The sequence below is a fragment of the Rattus norvegicus genome, chromosome 2 (assembly GCF_021556685.1).
Source record: "Rattus norvegicus strain SHRSP/BbbUtx chromosome 2, alternate assembly SHRSP_T2T, whole genome shotgun sequence".
Classification (NCBI taxonomy): domain Eukaryota; kingdom Metazoa; phylum Chordata; class Mammalia; order Rodentia; family Muridae; genus Rattus; species Rattus norvegicus.
Genome location: NC_141535.1, coordinates 96,184,834 through 96,201,569, shown reverse-complemented (window position 1 = coordinate 96,201,569; position 16,736 = coordinate 96,184,834).

The window sequence follows — 16,736 nt, the reverse complement described above, 5'->3', positions numbered from 1 at the left end:
TCAAGCTGAATAACTCAGGATGAGTGCTAGGTACTAATTAGAATTGTTATATTAGGAAAGCAAATACAATGGTGTCTAACGCTAAACAAAGCACAATTCTCATCAAAAAATGCTTTCTTTTGTATACGGGTTAGCCTGTAAAACAGTTTTGCATGTTAATGAAGCACAAACAATTATTGCTGGACTGACGAGTTCCACGCAGTTATAAAAATCACATAAAAGCTCCATTGTTTGTTGTCTTACGGTTTTTTTTACAGCTAATTTTGCACTTGATAATTTCAGATTCCATTTGTAGCACAGCGCATGTGTATGTGGGTGGGTGGGGGACCTGTGTGAATTTAAAAGCTAGTAATTGGAAAAATAACTACTTCTTATTTAAAAAGTAAAAGAAATAGTCATTTTTAGGAGGAAATAATCAGGCAAACTGAGACATAGAAATGGTGAAGGGAATGGTTACCAAGCGAGAAGTAACCATTAATTTAGCTGAAACTATAGCAGAATTTAGACTTTTTCATACAGAAATTGATGAGAGAGAAAATAAATAAGAAGCAGGGCTATTTGGCACATGGCTAGAGAGAGAACGCACACTGCAGTAAGACTGTAGTAAAATGAAGGAAGCACGCACACACACACACACACACACACACACACACACACACCCCACACACCCGTCCTGTGCCTTCTACATTGGTGATAAAGTGCCTGAATTCTCTGGGTTGTATTACCTCTTCATTTGCCATATCAGTTACAAACTTAGTATATAAATTTAATGTTAACACATATGTAATTTTCAGTCATGTACGGTGATGAAATTTCAGGTTGTTGTTTTTTCTTTTACAGTTTTATTTACAAGATTTTTTATTTCCGGGCATTTTTATAGTTCTCTTTTAGAGAACCATACTATTCAGTGCACCAGGAATATTCTTCAGAATGTATTTTTACTATTAGAATTAAAGTTATGAAGCCTCATCATTTTTAAAAAAGATAGTTTAGCTTAGCCTTCTTACCACCTCCATATTATCACTATTTTTCTAGCTAAAAATATCTCTCAGTATTAGGATAAAGCTGTAAGAGGGGTGGGGGGCAAGGGTGTGCCACTAAGAGGTCACAACAGATTAGCCCTAGAGATTTATTAGGGTAAGGGTGGGAAGAAAAGGCCCTCTCCAAGTTGGGACAAAAGAGAGACTCAGACAGACAGACCGACCGACAGACAGACAGACAGACAGACAGACAGGCCAGGAAACAGAGAATGGACAAGACACAGAGGGAACGAGAGAGACAGAGATGTGAGAGAGAGAGGGGGAGAGGGAGAGGGAGAGAAAGCTGTGATGTCTGAAAGCATCTTTTAAAGAGTGCATGTGTTGCTATGCAACTGGTAGTGAAATGCACTGCACCTGGCAGCTGCAGGTGATGACATAAGCTGCCCAAGCTGCCATCACACAATCACACAAAAGCAGGCTGGCAGAGCACCAAATTTAAAACACTCAGAATATTAATTTTTCAGTGATAAATTTTCTTAGGACAGTTGTGAGCCATCATGAGACTGCTGGAAGAGCAGACAGTGACCTTAACTACAGAGCCATCTCGCCAGCCTCTGAATAATTATTTTCAATATTTATCTTGGTGTCTGAATCACTGCAATTAAGGCAACATAGGTACATCCTGTCATAATGGAATATAATATCGCATAGTAAAGCGTTGCAGAGAACTTCAAACTATCTAGAAAGCGATTTCACAATTATGGTCACATGAAGAGACAGCACATCTTTTTGGCCCTCTAACCCTCCTACTCCACTGCTCTTCATTTAAAAGTTTTCTTCTTTTTTTTTAAATAAATGCTGTTACAGAAAATGAAGTAGAATGAAAACTATCAAAAGAAGCAAAGGAAGGACTGAAGACAGAATGGAGGAGAGTTATGAAGAAAAAGGGAAGGAAATAACTTTACAGAGGGAAGGGATGAGGAAGGGAAGTTCTGGGTGCTCTCAGTGTCCTGTGTCTCCTACTAAAAGCAGGAAACTGCTAGGTATTTTTGTTTACTATTTCTAGTGCTATTGTTTAAAATATTAGGAATATTATGGCATGCATTCTCTAAAGTGGTGGATAGCTATAACGAATTCTGATTCATCCTTTTCTTTTGATTATTGGTTATTTTATTTATTTACATTTCAAATGTTGTTTCCTCTCCCAGTTTTTCATTCGAAGACTCCCGATCCCATCTCCTTTCCCACTGCCTCTATGAAGGTGCTCCCCACTTTAGCATTCCCCTACACTGGGGCATCAAGCCTCCACAGGACCCAGGGCCTCTCTTCCCACGGATGCCCAACAAGGCCGTCTCTGTAGTTGGAGTCATGGGTCCCTCCATTTGTAGTCTTTGGTTGGTCCCTGCCTGATGCTCTTCATTGTCCCTCCAACTTCCATTTAAATTCTCTATATAATAATTAAGTATATTTTATGCTGGTGAGTTTGGGGCACAAATAAGAGGTCCTGTGAAAATATATTTGAATGCACTTCAAAAACACTGAATGTGAAAAACCACATTCTATTGTAAAAGTTGTTGCCTAATTGTAGCAGCGATCATGAGAGTGCATTCATGTCTTCTTTTGAGCTAGCACTCAATGCACACACTTTAACAATTTTACTGGGATCTCTTTGCTCTGTTTCTGTCTACAACTCAAGGCTTACCTGATAGATGTGAAGCAAACAATCAATAGAGAATAGTTACTCATTGATCAGCAGTGTTTCTATCAAGTATAAAGTTTAGTGAGTCTGGGGGTTTGCAGCACAAAAGGTCAGTAGCCATTTTAGAGATCTCATATTTTACTAGTCATTACATTAGGTATTTTTATAAAGAGTTAGGTATAAGCATTTCAGTATAGTCTGTGATCAAGAGCAGGGAGTAGAATTTTTCTGTGACAGCTTCTATGACTTTAGACAACCCAGAGATGGTTGGAAACATCCAGAGATTCTATTTGATTCATTTCTCATGGATTGTAAAGTGACATTGTCCTGAATTTAAGGAGTGATAATTGATAGCTGGGATATAAAATATATGAGAAAGTAGAAGACTTGCTGAATAAAAGAGTATTCTGCTTGTTTTCCTGAATTTTCATACACCAAACCCAGCTGTAATCTAGACAGTAAGAAAGTCCCTACCAGTCTTGCTGAGAACGAAAAAGAAGGGTGTGGGAAAATGCTGTTCAGGAATCTCCTCCACTGCTTTGTTAAGTTTTTCCCTTCCTTTCTGAAATGCAGTCCTGGCTTGGCTATTGGAAGACCACTTTAAACAACGTTCCCCCTACTGTATATCCAAGCAAAAGCACATGGTGCACACATTATTGCCTCTGATTCTGTGCCCTCCCCCACCTTCGGTTTCTGCATCGCCCATGCACACACCTCCCTGCCTCCCATCTACAGGCCAGAATGCTGGGTAAGACAGTCAGGATCCTTTTGCCAGTGCCTTTGGCTGCTTTGTGAATGCATCCGCTCCACAGCGGGATGACTGGCCCTACTGTTTTATTTATGATGTAATCAGCTGCTGTAAGGAGGTGAACAGTAACTGCTATTCCATTGCATAAAAAAGCCTTTTTAGCCCTATGTCATAAACATTTAAAAGTCTGTTTTTTACCCTTTTAGAAAAAGCCCAGCAGGAGGTAGATAGAGGTCGCTGGGAGCCTCTAATTCATCTACATTTATAGTAGGTGTTGCAAGCTCTATTAGCAGAAAATGTATGACAGTGGGACCTAAGTTTAATGTTTTACTTAAAATCTCTGCCACACTGGCTAATGTCACAAGCATGACCATGATTGGTAGTACATAGTCTCACTAGCACAGGCTTCCCTTTGGCATAAGCCATCAGTTGGAAAATGGCTATTACAATAATATATTCGAGTATCATACTGAAAAATCCTGCTTAATAGAGATTTTCTTTTTTTCTTTTTTTTTTTGCCAGAAGCCAGCTGTATTTATACATGTTTTCTGAGAAACATAGTTACTGACATATTCTAAAACATTTCATGGTAACCACACATACATGAATATAACCATCCAGTTCACCAGTGGAGTTGTTTAGGACAAGCATAATGCTGTCACTGCAGCAGCAACATCCTAAAAGTGGGTTCAACCCAGAAACACTAACGTAGCAACCCCCTAAGCTTTCAAAGTTCTGTGCATTTGCAGGCTTCATCATATCATCATAAGGGCTTCCTCGCTGAGTTTTCTTCTTTGGACACTGCCATCTTGTGAGTACTAAATACATCATCAGCAAGTCTCATTCTCATGTATTACACTAATAAATCACCAGAATGACAACTGATTCTGATGATCTATTAATGCAATACATCAGACAGAGGTGTTTGAATGGGGTATTACTCCGAAAACAGCGCTGTCTCCATAAAGCCACATCTGAAATCCAATTCCATATAATGACACAGAATTCATAGCACACTAGCAGCCTGCTAATACTACCAAACTCCCAGCATTATCAAAGAAATTATTTGCATTCTCATTAAATTATCAACAATAACTTCCCCTTTCCTGGAAATGGATGTGCCTTTAAGTCAGTGACTCAAATTCCATGAGCTCATCATTCTCTATGGCACAAGAAGAATTATCTTGCAATTGCCCATGAATAAAGCAAATACCCTCGTCCCTATGCTGACTACTTCACATTCTAACTCTTTAAAAACGGACACCTGATTTTTTTCATCTGAAATACGTTTTCTCTGGTAAACATATAGTCGGCATTGAATGTTCTTTGTTTGCAGCCACTAGACACTGTCTAACATTTCTGCTTCTTTACATATCACATACAGGACAGAGATGCAAGGGGGAAAAACTGTGCATTTGCTCCAGAGCCTGTTATTCTGCACTGCATGCCTGTATCATTTCTCAAAAAGCCATCAAAATCCTTCAACAACCTCTGTGTTCTCTCCCTTCTCTGTGCGACACTTTCACTTGTGTTTATATAGCTCACATGAAATTTAAATGGTGTACCCGGTCGTCTTTTGTTCATCTTTATAAAAAGAATTTTAGAATTCCTTTAATGATCAAATTTCAGAAACATATATCGGACCTTCATTAACAGTAGTTTTTTATCTTCTGTTTCTTTCCCTGGATCAAGTCAAAATCCCCTGAGTGTTTTCCATGGTGTTTCATAACAATAATCCAATATAATCTAAATGAAACAGACATCGACAATGTGCAGCATGGTTATTTTCCTTCCCCTTAAAGCTAAAACCAAACAGGAAAGTATCATCACATGGATTATGACGCAATTGAAATCAAATTGTATAAACACTCTTATCCTACCGTTTCATGTTCTCAAATACTGTTTTATACAAAAGGATTTACCTGTTGTTAATATCTTTGGAGAAATCTTGAGGGGAGGGTAGAGGATACGCAGGAAATGACAGTTTCTGAGAAATACTTCATGCAGTGATGTGTGGCCTGATATGAGTTACTGCAGCCTGCTTCAGATGTGGGAAATGCACGCCTGCCTTGAATTCATAAGATCATTTCCTTCCTCTTACTGAGGCCCTTTGATATTATATGCTCCTAAGTATCCAAATTTGGGCCCTAATCTGAAAATAATGATTTACACGTCTATCTATATTGAGTCTCTTCCATATCAGCGACTCATCTCTAATATGCATTTCATTTAAATCAGGGCAAAATAACGGTCACTTGAAGGTGTGTGACGGAATAAGAATAATTCTTTGTAATTCAGAAAGGTATTATTAATTTAGGGGAAGGGAATTGTGTCTAGAGCAGTAACAAAATGAACTAGAGATGTGGAAAGTGGTGCATGTGCTCTAGAGATACATGAAATATATGATACAAAATGATATATAAGAGAAATACGGATGAAGAAACCTAATTAGCATCTCAGATAAAGCTCCTCTACTCTGAAAGCATCAACACAGATTTGTTTAAGTGTGCCAAACTTCGACACTTCTGAGTTCATCAGTCCCAAATACTTTCTAGATGTTTCTGTTGATCTTTTTCTTTCATTCTAGGAACTCAAGAATTCTATTATGCATATTCTCACAAAAGGAATCAGAGTTCACTTCATTTTTAGTTCTGGATAGTTGAACATTCATGTTGACTTTGAAATGGACACAGTGTGGCGAGTAACAGGTGAGTCTATAAAAAAGACATGCCTGTGACGTGTTTCCAGGGTCATTATTGGTGTTTGGTGTTGTTATTGTTTGCTGTTGCTGGTTATAGGAGTGGTGGTGTGTGTGTGTGTGTGTGTGTGTGTGTGTGTGTGTGTGTGTGTGTGTGCTTCATGTGTTACTTTAAATTACTACTTGTGATAAATTTTCTTTGACAGCTCATGTCCCCTTTGTCCCAGGCAGATTTTTGCGATGTAGCCCAGGCTGTCCTTACTCTCTACTGTATCTAAGGCTGGTCTTGAACATTCAGTCCTCCTGCAGTAACAATATGATTGCTAGAATTGCAGACAGACGTCAGCACATTAACTTTCCTTGTAGAACTTATTTGTTCTCATTGTGACTTTTAGACTGTCATCTCGTGACTGCTGCTGCATAACTTGTTAGGCCTCTGTGAAAAGCAATACCCTATTCGCCTACCATATCCTAATACAAGAACTGTGGTTTTCACACTCTGAAGCCGTGTCCCACACATGTTTGAGGAGACAGAGTACCTCTCTGCAATTTAGGGATGTCAGAGACAGAATAATGAGTAGATTCCCACACTCTGTATCGACTGGAGGGCTAAATGGACTTGAAATCTGACTTAGTCTCAATGGAATCCAGGTTAGAAAGTCAACAACAGTTACTTTAACTTGCACAGCTTTTATTTTTATTCTTTGTTTATCTAGTTATTCATTCTTACACAGCCTTTAAACTACATACTACCAGTTCATGCCTTCTTCCTATATTGGAAGACTCTTAAGTTTTGTTTTGTTTTTGTTTTTGTTTTTGTTTTTGTTTTTTGAGTCTTTATTCAAAATGGACCAAGAGGGGCCAAAAGGTTAGGGGGATTCTCTGAGGTGCTGCCTGCCAGCAAGGAGCCTCTGAATCCAGTGTCACCTTGTTTTAGGAACTCTGACTCCTTGTCAGTGTCTATCACCTAGGGAAGAAAGCTGAGGGAAATCACCTAATTTATGGGTGGGTGGAACAAACTTATTTAAAAATCCTCAGTATGTTATCAGGAATCATGTAGGCCTATTAAACTAATTGCAAAGCAAATTTAAGTAGTATACTAGAGAATTTGGTCGAACTTATCATCAAGCTGAGGATATCTTTGGTGGTCTCATGCTGCCCCCCACAGCTTTGTCTCAGAACAGTCATTACGCCATAATTACAAAGTCTCTTTGAAGAGGCTAAAAATCCCTAGACTCTTCTCATCAATTATTTTCACCTGTTAATTCATTTTGTGTGAGGTAATAACCTCGGCATAATAACAAATGTGCAAGTCCTCCGATTTTGCAATTAAAAGCAGCAGGACGTCTATTTTGATCATACAGACTGTGACATCCATCCTAGAAAACAATTTGGGCCTAGCAGGATGACAGATGCCACACTGATGGCTCTACTAACTAACTCCCTGTCCTAGGGAAAGGGAAAAAAAGAAAGAAGGAAAGAAAAGAAATGGCCAGGCTTCAGCCTGCCGCTGCAAACTATCTAATAGCTTCTGACCAGTCGGTAGGAGAAAGCCTGCAGTGACTGAATTACGGAAAGGTAATTTTACTTCGGAAAATGAGGATTTCTGAGGCATAAGCGTACGCATTCCAGTGACTGCTGTAATTTGGAAACAAATAGCCCTTTTCATTTGAAAATGACTGGAATCACTGCCAGTGTGCAGGACGTTTTGTTCCTCAGGCTTTTACATGAAAAATACAATGTAATTCTCATTATTTCTGCCCTCATTCACATCTTATTAGACAGAATGCATAGTGGTTATCTCTGCTCTCTTAGGCTAAATCTATGAGGAAAAATTTTTTTCTCTGCCCCCATTACCCCCTCCCCCTCCATACACACACACACACACACACACACACACACACACACACACACACACACACACACCTTTTCTCCTCCAACCTCTGGACAGGGATCTAAATAATAGAAGATCTATTATCCTCTGAACAGGGATCTAAAGCTCAGATGAGCCCCCATCCACTACCCAGCTCAGCTCCAAGACTGCATGGATAAAGGGTTCCACCACTGCCTTGGTACTGATTAACCTCACATTCGGGCTGCTGCAGAGACAATCAGATGACAATGGACATGGATACATATTTTCTGCCTGTATTCTTTTAGATTTTATTATTTAAACAATGTTCATAAACTGTGTTGTTCTGTATTGTTTCCTTTTCTTTCTTTCTTTCTTTCTTTCTTTCTTTCTTTCTTTCTTTCTTCTTTTCTTTCTCTCTTTCTTTTAATTCTCAATTCCACTGCTTGGGATCTCACAGAAGACTTCTTGGGGCAATGATTGTGTTTTTTTGAAACATACCTTGTCACACTTAACATGTGGACAAAATTGTAACTAATTGAAAACATGTCATTGTTATTATTGTGAATGGAGAAAGATTTCAATGGGAATCACTTTTCCTAGTGGCTCCCGGCTAACTAATCCAGGACTAGATTATAAAACAGGGACCACTTCCTGTACTAAAGGCAGACACGAAATGCAAATGAATACTATAGTAAGAGAAATTGCTTTGTTCTTAGGATTGTTTAATATTTTTGCTGTGTGAATATGACAAGGGATGAAGAACTTTTGTTAATTATGCTCCATCCCTGGTGATCTCTCTGTCCAGGTGGTAACAGACCCCAAAGTTTACCTTCCCCCACATCCCTTCCAAACAAAGAACACTTGCTTTTAAAGAACAATCTGTCTTTTTTTTTTTTACTAGTCCACTGCATAAGACACAAAAAATTTGTCAGCAACAGAGATGAATAGATGGATGGAAACAGAGACGCTCTGGCTGATAGAGAAACAGGAAGTTGGAAGAGCATGCTTCGTTTTTCAACCTTCTATTCTGCATTCCTCCTAAGCATTTGCAAGCAAGTCAAGGTCTGGACCTGACTCTGCCCCACCCCCATCCCCTCTACAGTGATCCTTTCACGTTCATGATTAGCAAATTCTTTAAATTTGTGCTAAGGATTCTGCATAAAAGCCAGACTGTCTTCATCTGGGGAAGGGGCAACACACACATACTTTTATCATCAGATAAAATAATAAGCAAAAAGGAGAAACAGGTTAGAACAACTTCATTGTGGTTTCACACTCTAGGTTATCTGTTATGGGATGCCAGGACTTGCTCTTTAAGCACAAGCTCTGACTGTAACTAATGCTCAGTGGCCGTCAACAAATTACAACTTGTGACACATTGGGTACTGCTGTGTTCAGCTCAAAGTCCAATGGAGAAAATATATGGTTTTTATTACAAAATTGTTCCTGTTTACAATTCTAATATCCTCTTCATTATCTACATTTCGAGACATTTTAGGCAGTCCTGAAGACCTGGGGCATCTCTAGTTCTGTCATAAAGAAAAATTAATGCTGTTAAAGTTGGCCTGGTTGCCCTCTGGGACAGCAGAGGATGAGGAAATATAAGCCTCTGTTTTAAAAATGAAAATGATTAAAGGCAGAGACACCTTGGTCATCCCGCAGCTGCTTAACTTTTAATAAAATCCACAGGCACATTGAAACAAAAGCTTCTACTCTCTAGCTTCTCCTCCTCTTCCTCGTCCTCTGACTTTGCCCTCCCTTTCTCCATCCCTCCTCCCTCTCACTCCATCCGCCCACCCCTCTCCCCAGACTCTGCAATTTTAACTTTCATTCTGTAACAGGAAGCTTGCTCTGAAGACAATGAAGTGTAAGAGTGACATCATTATAGAAGCACATTCATTCAGCAGTGGCTGGCTCAGAAGGAGCAGGCATTGCGAAGCCAGGAGCACTCTCTCCAGTCAGTAAGCTAATTAGGAACACTATAAGGTCTTCCTTACAAGAACTGACAGACTTAATTCAGCTTCCGGAAAACACTTAAGAAAGCCCAAAGTATCTCCACAGATGGGGTTGCAGTGCAGAACTCAGCTGGCACCTTTTCACACGGCCTTCATCCTGGCGAAGGGTTACTCAGGATTTTTTCAGAAGGAGCTTATCCAAAGTGTCTCGAGCAAAAGGCTCATATGTCAGGAGAAAATGGCAGGAAATAACTCAGAAGAATTGAGCATGACCTTTGCCTCTCAAGGGCCAAGGAATACAGTCAGAGTTTCACCTCTGACTTTGCCAACCTTAGTCATTTCATCTGGTTAAGTGAACAAGATCAGAGGCAGGACCTGAACTTAAACTAACACATCCACTCTGTAAATGCTCTCATTGCACTGTTCTGTTTTAGGGAATCGCAAATTTTTAATCTTATATCCCATTCCGCCTTTCCTTTCCTCTTCTCCTTTTGGATTTATTTTTTAATCTATTTTATTTACCAGTATTTAGCTCAGACACAAAATTGCCATTTTTGCACAAATGAAAGGTGAATGTTCTACAACCTACCTAAACTGTTTTAACTGTTTGTCTGACTATTGCATGTGGAAGATGTATTTGATTGTCAGTGTAAAATGCGCATATTTTACAGGACAATTAAGTCCAGGTCACTGAAGTTCATTATAGACACACATCTGATGAGACAAGATTAGCCTATGTTCCCACAAAGAACAAGCAGCTGAACTAAGAAAAATTTCAGCAGAATCATTTACAAGTTAGGCAGAAATATAACTAAGAGCATTTGGAGACCTTCCTACAGTGACTTCAATTCACTGTATTGAGCAGCCAGAAGCTAAAGGGCCACACTCTCATGAAACCCTCCTCCTGATCTTCCTTCAAAGTCTGCCTCAAATGGTTATGTTTTCTTGGCTTTTTCGAGACCTTCTTCTGAGCCTCCACTGCAGACAGATGAGGACGGTGCTATCCTGTTGAGGAAGTCTCAGGGATGTCACCTCCAGGGAACTAACCATGCAATGATATCCAGTTCCCTTCCTCTTCTAGGCTCTAACAACAGAGTATTTGAAATTCTACAAATGTTTTCCTCTTTGTTCTTTGATGGTTTTGTAAACATCAAGACTCACCTAATTAAAATTTAATACCATTAAGTATAAATACCTTACAAGAAATAGCTAATGCCTTGTTGGAGATTAGTTGGCAAGCAAATTTCAAGAAATTTAGCTTTCTGGTAATCATAGCAGTAACATTAACATTGTGGAGAAGCTGCTGTTGTACCAGTTGCTGTTTTAACTGCTCTATATGCTTAATCTTAAACTGACTACAGCCCTTTATAAATAACAGATGGAAAGCCCAGAAAAGTTAAGTTTCTCCAATGCTGAGGACTAAATGCAGTCACCAGCATCCTACAGGAGACAAACTTTACAGCTAATCTTAATTCAGGAGGACACAGGTAGTCCTCTGAGAAGGAGGCAATGCCAGGTGAAGCCTCTCAAATCATGCAGTTTTCTTTATCCTCTGCTAAAGACTCAGAATGGGAACATAACCCCTTTAACACTAATCTCATGAGGCCAAATGGTCTCTATCCATTTCTGTACAAGCAGACATTCATACAGCAACTTGCTAATGTGTTGCTACTCTGTTATCTCTCCAGAGTTGTTTTGTATCCAATATTAAAATGCCAGAATATATTGTGAATGCTTCTTGCCAAGGTAGGACGCAACATATGCTTTTCAGGAAGACACATTTTTCTTATACACAATATAAACTCATGGACTGAGTCTAATTTGATACATATATGTACTTTGTTGCTTCATTTGGAGATAAATTGTTGAAAACAAAGGGGATAGATGGCACCGACACTCTCAGCTGAGGTACAGAGTTCTCATCAAGCAATGAACAACAGCTCCATAATCTCAGATCCATCTGAATGTCTTATTAGTTCTATCTTACATTACAAGAAAAAAATGAAATGTTTTCTTAATGATTTAAATTATAAAGTTCATAATAAAATATAACCAGACATCAGTGCCTATCATCAGCTTGCTGAACAAGTCACTTCATATGCAGTAGTTTTTGATAAACAATCAGATGAATAAGTCCTATTCACGTGTACACTTAAGAAAATTTAGCTGAGAGTCACATTTGATGAAGCAAGAGAAATAAAGAAGGCATCTATGGATGAAAACTTTTGATTCAAATGGGAACATTCTAAAACAAAAACATCTAACTTTAAGTGTCCATTTGGTCACAAGAGGACTTATAAATATTACCTTTTATGCCTCATCCATCTGAAATAAGGATTTAAAAAGAAGTTGACCAAAACAAAGTGAATTTCATGGTTTCATTTCATTTGTTTTGTTTTTATTGGTTATTTTGTCTATTTTTCAAATGTCATCCCCCTTCCCAATTTCCCCTCCACAAGCCTCCTCCCTCCTCTTGCCTCTATGAAGATGCTCCCCGACTTGCTTTAGTTTTTGGTGTGTATGGGTACATGAAAATGGTTGTTTTATTTTGTCTTTAAGGGAAAAAGAACAAGAAGTTGGATGAATAGGGACAGAGAGAGTGAGATCTGGGAGGAATTAGGAAAAAGGAAATAATACGTTTGGAATATATTGCATACCTTTTAAATAAAAATGAATTTGTATCTGGCTAGAAAGATGGCTCAGTGGTTAAGAGCAGTGACTGCTCTTCCAGAGGTCCTGAGTTCAATTCCCAGCAACCACATGGTGGCTCACAACCATCTGTAATGGGATCTGATGCCCTCTTCTGGTGTGTCTGAAGACAGAAATGGTGTGCTCACATATAAAAAATAAATACATCTTTAAAAATAAATTTGCATTACTAAATAAAAATAAGAGTTTTTTTTCATGTTGTAACTTCGAGAGTGATGCTAGAAATTTGGTGATCAGCCATATATCTCTAAATTTATACTTAAATTGAAGATACATTATATGGGAAAGTAATGTGGTATCCAGAAAAATATCAAATAATACATCCTAACTTCTTTCTTTGTTATTTATTTGTTGTTATTATTCTTGTTGTTCTTGTTATTTTGAGAAAGGGTTTCTCTGCATATTTCTAGCTCTCCTATAACTCTGTTTGTAAACTAGGCTGTCTTTGAAGTCACAAAGATCTGCCTGCCTCTGCCTCCAGAGTTCTGGGATCCATAGTGTTTGCCACCTGTGTCTAGTTATTCTGAGTTCCTGAGACATGCTAGAGGGCATTTTGTTTGTTTGTTTAAGTTTAGCTCAAATTTATTTCAATATAGTAGAAAATATTGGCATTTTCTTGATTAGGGTCATCTCTTCCCAGACAACTGAAGCTTGTGTTAAGTTGGGAAAAAAAGTAACTGACAAAAAAAATTACAAAAACCCACACCAGAACAGTAGTATTAAATACATTCATATTGTTGTAAAAAATATCTTCAGAACTTCTTAATATTGAGAATTTGGAACTCTGTCTTTATTAAGCATAGGTAAGACTTTTGTACAAGCTTATTAAATCTGTTGTATTTTGCCCCTCATCTTCTCTTTCCAACTTCAGCCATGTTTGACAACCCCTGATCAAATTCATGACTTCTTATTATATAAAGTATTTTATATACATACATACACACACAGAAGTCCAACCCTAATGAATCTATTTAATGTAGCATGAATGTATATGTGGGTCTCTATTATCGTTAAAAGAAACCTTCCTGGGTGTTTCTGAGAGGTACACTTATGTATGGTTACAAGGATTATCATCGAGAAAACAGAAATTATACTGCTTTAGAAAGAAAGCAGCAGTAATTTCTTCTCTAAAGGGTATCTCTAAAGGCAGAGATAGTTGGATATGCTCATGGATTAGTAGAATTAATATTGTAAAAATTATCAGCCTACCACAAGCAATTTACAGATTCAGTGATCATGATGCTTTTCAGGAAAAGAATAATGTAAAAGAATCAAATATTTAAATTATAGATAAGAAGCATAAAATGAAAATTCTTGGAGTGATTAGCCGTTCAGATTTCAAGATGTAGTATAGCGTAATAGTAACAAAATGCATGGATCTGAAAGAAAACATTCATGCATGTAACCCCAGTTATATGATTTTTATAATTAAAGATGAAAAACTTACACACTAGAAGAAAGCATCTTCAAAAAATGGTGTTGGAATACTGGAATTTCACATACAGAAGAATTTGGCTAGAGCAGTATGTATCACCTTGTATGAAAATCAACTCCACAAAGAGGAGGGACCACAGTGTGAATCTTGGGGGAGGGCCATTTTTTATCTACCTTCAGAGAATATAATTAAATGATCCAAGCCCTGTGGATAAAATGTAGGTGGAAACTATTACACAGTGACACTGTATAGAATAGTTCAGAAGATTTCACCAACAGGATTCATGAAACGTGATCAGAAAGTAACATATCACTTTTATTGTTGTTCTTTTGCTCTATGGTAGAGTAAAATCCTAATGAGCTCTGCTGTTATACTCACGTCTCCATCTCCCCTGCAGCTTAGAGTAATTTCTAATTGATACCTTTAGTAGAGAAACCTAGCTTTTTACTTTTTATATCATCGTGTTTCTCTTTTACTTAGTATTATATGAATAATTTTCAATATCTCCATCTAAGTCTTGTCTTCAACTCATTGTGATATAGCAACTTTTTAAATAAGAGATTATGGAAATATGTAATATTGTGACAAATAATGGGAAAAAGACAAATTAATGAAAAGGAAGCTGACAACACGATGTGTCCAAGATGCACACAAGTTGATTTAGTGACATTGATACAAGATGAACTCAGTAAGAGGTAGTCAAAACTAATAAAATTGATTGAATATAATCAAAACACAAAGCTAAGGAATCAGCAGAAGTACATAGCAACAGAAATATGGGTAAAGAAAATACAGTATACACAGATAACAAAGACTTATTCAACCATAGTGGATGAAATTGCATTACTTAAAAACAGTGAATGAAAATGAAGAGCTTTATGTTAAACAAAAGAAGCCATCCTCAGAAAAACAAAGATGGAACATGTCTCTAATATATGTAATCTATATTTATTTATATAAATGTATATGTTTATTTATATTTATATACATGCATTTTGTTAAAAAATATCAGGATACATAATACCAACATCATAAGAGCCCAAACATTTGATAAAATTCCTGTTTTTATGGAATAAGCACTATACACTGACATTGAAGCATGGATCACGTTTTAAGACCCTGTTGTATAACTGAACAAGGTGTTTGCTACATAAAGGGCTTTGCTATATTCATGTCATAATGATTGTTGCAGTCACTCTTCTATTGCTGTGAAAAGACACCATGACGAAGGAAACTCTAAGAAAGGAAGGATTTAACGTGGTCCTTGCTTATAGTTTCAGAGACTTAGTCCATTTTCATCATGGCAGGGTTGGTAGTAGCGCTTGGTGTTTGAACAGTAGCTGAAAGCTACATCCTTCTCTTCAGGGAGACAGAGGGAGGACTTGGTATGGGCTTTTGAAACCTTCAAGCCAGTGACACACTTCTTTCAACAAGCCAGCGCCTCCTAATCCTTCTAATCATTTAAAACCGTGCCACTCCCTTCTGACTACACATTCAGATATAGGAGCCTATGGCGCTCATTCTTATTAAAACCTGCACACTAGTATAACACATAGTGGACCATGCGTCTACTTAGTCAATAAATATTCACCAAGCTTTTAAACATCCTTTGGATCTCCTACCTTGGAGGGAGATCTAATGGGTAATTAAAATGTATCTGCCTCTATCTTCAAGTGTTTACACCATAGAGATAAATGATTAAAAATAAACTACAAATAAGTGAAAAGGTATCAAAAAAGTAAAACAAAAATGGTAACGTTTAATTTACAGATTTTGGTGTGGGCAATCTTTTAAGTACACTGATCAGAAGTTATCTCTGAGCCCTAACTGGTGAGAAGCATGTGGAGATATGATGTTTTGAAAGCAGAACTGGGGGGAGGGGTAGTTGATATGATCTGCAGTAATACAAAATTCCAAGAAAATTCAGAAAAAGGAAGCATGTGCAAAATGCAAAAACCATGTACATATCATGGATGATGCTCTTTGAGGCCTTTCTAATTGCCTGTGAAGCTATTTGTATTACTTTAGAGGTGTATCTTAATTTCCTATATCTGAAATATTTATTAATGGAAATGCAGTAGGGAGCCAAAGTCTTGCTATTTCCTGTCTTAATCTTGGTTCTTCTAGTTATCTTATTTGATTCAAAACTAAATTAGCACTATCATCCACATCCCTAGATGTGAGTCATGTATTTCAGAAGGATGTCTGGGGCTTTTCAAAATTCATAGTAATTACTAAGGTCAAAATATCGCTATGCAATCTCCAGGTGCACTGCCTCTGCTAGTCTTTCTGGTGCCTCACTCTCACAAGCCATGAGGCATTTTGAAAACCAACAATGTATCTTAATGCATCCAGTTAATCAAATCCTGGATTCTTCAAAGTTTTTAGTTAATGTTTAAAGTGTGAAAATCTTTGTGCTGGATTTCTTTGACCTGAATGCATGTTCCGTCTCCTAGGGTGTCCTTACCCTGTAATTGTGAGTGATCTGGTTTACATTCTTCACTGAATGAAATCACAGCCTTGGTCTCAAGCTGCAATGTCAGATATGGCAGTTTAAAGTCAGAATAACACTTCAGAATACTCAGAGTGTTATTGTTCTCAGATGTATTAAAGCATATTAGAATAAGGTTTTCTTCTGTGCTATTTTTCCTTTTATT